This window comes from Zingiber officinale, chromosome 5B (genome assembly GCF_018446385.1).
Source record: "Zingiber officinale cultivar Zhangliang chromosome 5B, Zo_v1.1, whole genome shotgun sequence".
In the NCBI taxonomy this organism is placed as follows: Eukaryota; Viridiplantae; Streptophyta; class Magnoliopsida; order Zingiberales; family Zingiberaceae; genus Zingiber; species Zingiber officinale.
Window position 1 is genome coordinate 128,446,859 of NC_055995.1, and position 5,825 is coordinate 128,452,683.

Here is a 5,825-nt window from a genome sequence, read left to right on the forward strand (position 1 = left end):
GGAGACTTGACTGGGAAAATCATAATTGGAGATTAGGCAAAGGTAAGTCCAACAGGAAGGTTGGCAAGAGTGAAAATCCAAGTAGGTCAGTGTTGACCAGACTTTGTGGTGAAAGTCCAAGTGTGATCTTGGCAAAAGGAAAGTCCTGGTAAGGAGCCAGGCAATTAGAAAGTCCAAGTATGATCTTGGTAAAAGGAAAGTCCTGATGAGGAGCCAGGCAATGGGAAAGTCCAAGTGTGATCTTGCCAAAGGTTGAAAGTCCAAACATGTGGTCTTGGCAAGGTAAGTCCTAGTGTGATTTGTCTAGGAGAACCCGACAACTAGGATGAGGCCGATGGAAGCTCCAGAAGGCAAGGCGTGAAGGATGGGGAGATATCCGAGGGACGCAAGGCTGATGAAGGAGCCTAGAAGGCTAGTTCGAGGTTGGTCGGGAGTAGTCAAATACTAGGCGTGCAAACCCAACAGGTCACGGTTGACCGAGAGTTGGGTTTGGGGAGCTGGACTTGAGTTTAAGTCAAGTCCAGTGTGTTCAATCGATCGGGCGATCGATTGAACAGGCTCCAATCGATCATCCGATCGATTGGAGTGTGTTGCGATTATTGTGATGGCTCAATCGATCATCATATTGATTGAGGTCAGGAAATCGCGAGCACAGAAGCTCTCCCAATCAATCAGGTGATCAATTGGGAGCTGCCAATCGATCGGTCGATCGATTGGGCAACTAAACCTCTCGCACGGACGCGAGAGGAGAGAATGGTCCTGAATCGATCGAGCAATCGATTCAGGCAATCCCAATCGATCAGTGGATCGATTGGGATTCGAACGTTGCGCAGGTTGCAGGTGGTGGACGGCTGGGATTGTTCGAATGTGACGTGGCAATCAATTAGTGATGATTTCAATCGATTGGAGCTACTGTATAAAGCCCAGGCGGAGCTATTTCTCAGCAGATCTCTTGCGATCTTTTGAGCCGTTCTTCAGTGATTCACAGCGAGCTTCTCCAATCTACTCACGCCAGTTCTTGAAGGCACTTAGGGAGTTTCTCCAAGGTTCAAGAGGCGACGACAAGCACAAGTAAGCAAGAAGAGGAGTGTGTTGCGTTGTATTTTTGTTTCCTTTTGTTGTATTTGTGTTGTGTGTGGGTGTTGTACGAGACTTCTCCGCCTCCGACTTCGACCGAGAAGGAGGTTTTCATAGTGGAGTGAGCATGTCGTGTGGATCCTTGGATTAGTCATCTCATCTTGAGGTGAATATCAAGTAAACCTTATGTGTTAGTATTTGTTATTTTTGTCTTTGTATTCCGTTATACATCATCAAGACGTAACTAATGAACACGTGACGAGATGTTATCCATCTCCTTTTAGTGGACATCAAGGTCCCAATACTTTAAACTTATACAAGATGCCTTTTTATCACTTTGTCAATTCACTTTAGTAAAATGGAATTTTCTCAATTAATAGAAAGTATTATTCCCATTTAATAAAGCTCTCTTAATGGAACATGGATTTCGTGAAAGAGCTCAAAGTTAGACCAATTCACGTAGAGAAATTTTTTGCCCCCAGAAAAAACAAAACATGTGATAGGGATGATGGAATTAATTACACGCGTTTTTCATTCTTTTTCATAAATTAAATTAATGTGGCGGAGAAGACTAACAAATCTCTCTTTCTTTTCATAGACCTACTAGTCCTCACCCGCAGGCACGTGATTTTGCCCGCGACATTACTGCCGCCCGCTACCACTCCTCGCAAGGCTCACGTGACACAGCGTCCGCAATCTGTCGCTTTTACCCGAATTCACACCGGCCCGTGACATAGATTAAGACATCGGGTGGGCCCGACGGGAGTAAGGTAGTTGGCTGGGGTAGGAACAGCATGCACTCGGCGTCCACGAATCACGAGAAGCGTCTATGTGTTTTTCCCGATTCACTATTTGTTTCACGTGAAACCCCTGCGCTCTGCGCCGCTCCCGCCGAACTGAGCCAAGCTGACGAGTTGAGTAAGTCGAGTCGAGCCCAATATTAAATAGTTAAAATCTTTGACCAGTTCGATAGTTTTTTTAAAAAAATTTTAGGATTATTATTAAAAATTAATTTTTAAAATTATATTTTTTATATATTAATAATTAATTATATTTCTAAAATGTTAATTTTTTTAACGGGTCATTTTCTATTCTGACCTTTCAGATTTACCGATATATACTTTTGTTTTTTTTAAAAAAAAACAAAGATAGTAACTTTCAAAATGATGGCATTAGAATTAGTGTGGATAAATTATAATTAAAATTGCTTTCTAATTAGCGCGTTCGGTGGGTGGCCAAGGAAGGATCATGCCGTCGGTACGGAAACAGTTGGTGAGATATTAATTGTCATTAAGGGTCGCCATATAATACTTCACACATTACTTTATACATCCGGTATATATATATATATATAAAAGATTTTATTACCCTAAGGGGTGTTTGGTTGGAGGTTATCATTGATAACCTTGGTAGGTTATCAACAAAAACCTTGTTTGGTTTAGGTAATGAGTGATTCCCGGTAATAAATAATTCCCGCCACGTCAGCAAAGTCGGCATGCAACCCGGAATTGCATTACCTCCGAAATCTAAGGTTTTGGACGATGCCAGGATTATCAAATTATTTATTCCAAAATTACCCTCGTGTGCGGCTTCCTGATCGGTCTGGTGACCGATCAGGGAACCTCCTGATCGGTCTGTAGACCGATCAGATAATTTTCTGATCGGTCTACAGACCGATCAGGAGTTTCCCTGATCGGTCAGGAAGTTCCCTGACCGATCAGGAGGTTCCCTGATCGGTCCAGAGACCGATCAGGAATATACGTGCCGCAGCATAAATATATATATATTATATATATATATATATATATAGCACGAGATATAATTAAAATTTTTAATCAAATATTTAACTTTATTTTAATTATATATATATATATATATATTAAATTTTTAAAAATTTCAAATCAATTATATTTATTTATTACATATTTCATCAACTTATTATTTATTAATATTATTAATTTAATTTAATTTATTTTCAAAAATTAATTGAATATCAAATTCAACTAAGGGTAATATAGTAAATGTTAAATTAAATTATAGTATTACCTTGATTGAACCAAACAGCGTTATGGTTATATTTTATTCCCCATAACCTTGGTTATGTGATTACCAGGTAATCACATAACCAAGGTTATGTTTGATAACTTGAACCAAACATAACCTAAGGGTGCGTTTGGTTCGGGGTTATTCTTAATAACTTTGGTTATCCATCCAAGGTTATCAACAAAAACCTTATTTTGTTTAGGTATTTGATGATTCCCAAGTAATGTTCCATGCCCGACACGTCAGCAAAAGGGTCATGCATCCCGGAATCGGAAAACCTCAGAAAACTAAGGTTTTTCTTGATTCCGGGGTTAACGAATTTTTTTTATCAAAAATACCCTCCGATAAGAAAATACATGAAAAAAATAGAAAAAATGTAAAAAATATATAAAAAAATGTAAAAAAATATTTTAAAAAATTTAAAAATTTAATTTTTTTAAAAATAAATAATTTTAAAAAAATAAAAAATAAAAAATTTAAAAATGTTTAAAAAATTTAAAATTTTTAACAAATTTTAAAAAAAAAATTTAAAAATTTAAAAATTTTTAAAAAAATTTAAAATTTTTTTTTAAAATAAAAAAAAAATTATAAAAAATTAAAAATTTAAAAAATTTAAAATAAAATAAATAAATAAAAATTAAAATTAAAAAAATGTAAAAAAATAAAAAATATAAATATAAATAATATAAAAACATTAAAAAATAAAAAAACACATAAAAAAGTAAAAAAAAAATATACAAGAAAAAGAAAAGTAAAAAAAATTAAAAAATAAATAAATAATAATAATAATATTATGTATAGTTAGTTTTGTAACTGAGGGTAATACGGTAAAATATTAAAGTAGGGTATTCATTAAAACCTTCAAACAAACAAGTTTTTATTGCATTACCTAAGTTGAACCAAACAACATTTGGTTATGTTTTATTCCCTATAACCTTGGTTATGTGATTACCTGGTAATCACATAACCAAGGTTATACATGATGACTTGAACCAAACGCAACCTTGTTTTATCTGGCAAACTACGTGCAAACTTTAAATATTTTTTTTGTTTAAAATTCTTTTTATGATTAATAATATAACCCCAACTTCTAAGAGCATTCCCAATACTATTAACGCGCTCACGCGTTAATGACATTTACTATTTTTTTTATTTTTTTTCAATCGGTAGTCATTAACGCGTTCAATTCTTTGAATGCGTTAATGTTAGCATTGTCACGTTAGAGAATTGAACACGTTAATGTTACAGTAGATGAACAGTATTATCACATTGATATACACGTCCGCATTAACGCTCCCCATTAACAACATTGTGGGTGCTCTAAATGCTAAAGATAAAATTTGATTAACATAACTAAAAATTTAAAAATAATAATAAAATTAAAAATATTCTACACATCCATGATGCACCCCATCATGGACCACCCACATAATTCAAGGTGTTCGGATCATTTCTAGTCCCGGCATGTCTTGTGAGGGTCATCGATCGTGGATGTGCATACTAATAATTTTCAACAATTTAAAATATAATTTATACATATTTAAATTTAAATTTTAATATTAAATATTCAAAAAATTTAAAATTTAATCTCTAATTCTCTTATTATTTTTTAATATTTTATCTACACCGCCCTATGGATATAATTTTTTTTAATTCACTTGGGTATATTTATTAAATTTTTGTAAAACTATCCATTCTTCCAATTTGATTTGTCAATCTATTTCAGCTCAATCAAGTGTTTATGTTATCTAAAAGTGTTCAAATTAGGCCCAAATACTTGAATTATTTTTTTAAAAAAAAAAAACAGAAAAGCGTTCAAGATTTTTGAGGTATCATCTGTGCAAAATGAGACACCATTGCTATTTCAGATACCTCTTTGAACTTATCTTCGAGGCCTATACAATAACTATGTATTTGATACAAACATTTGCGAACAACACAACTATTCTCTTCTTTATCAATCATCCATATAATTCTTGTTATTTTTTTATTGACGCACGAAAAGGAGCACATTTAAATATATTCATCAGAAGATATATATTTTTCGTACCCACCGACTGACATTGATATTTACATGTGATATTTTTACAATAGATAATGATGTCAATTTCTAATATGTACTAAATAGACTATGAGCCGTACTCTGACTCGTAAAAAGGCCACTATACTAAGGAGAATGATCCCATAATTTTGGAAGAAGTTGAGACGGCCATTATCATCCATAAAATAAAAAATAAAAAAATATTTTTCATACTTGACACATGTCTTCTGCAATGAGATGTCCTATCAACCTAATGAGTCTTTTAACATTTGATAGGCTTTACTTCAGAGCCAAAGAAAATACAATACTGTCATAATGGAATCGGCCAATTTTATCGACTTAATGTGATTATAAATTAGTTTTGATGATTGTATTATGAGTCTTGGGATTATGTTGAATATTTATATTGTCATTCAGATATTTATAATTTAATTTTTAGTTATGATATATTTATATAAAAAAATTCTTTAAATTGGACGTACAATTAAAGGATGTTAAATTTCTAAATTATCTACGGCACATATTTCTTGAATTATCTTGATAATAAATAGAAAAATTTTATAGAGCCGAACTGATCATCCAAAGATTAGTTCATAAGATTTACTAAATTAATTTTTTTTTAAAAAAAAACTTGATAGAAAATTTTAATACCTATGTGGACTTC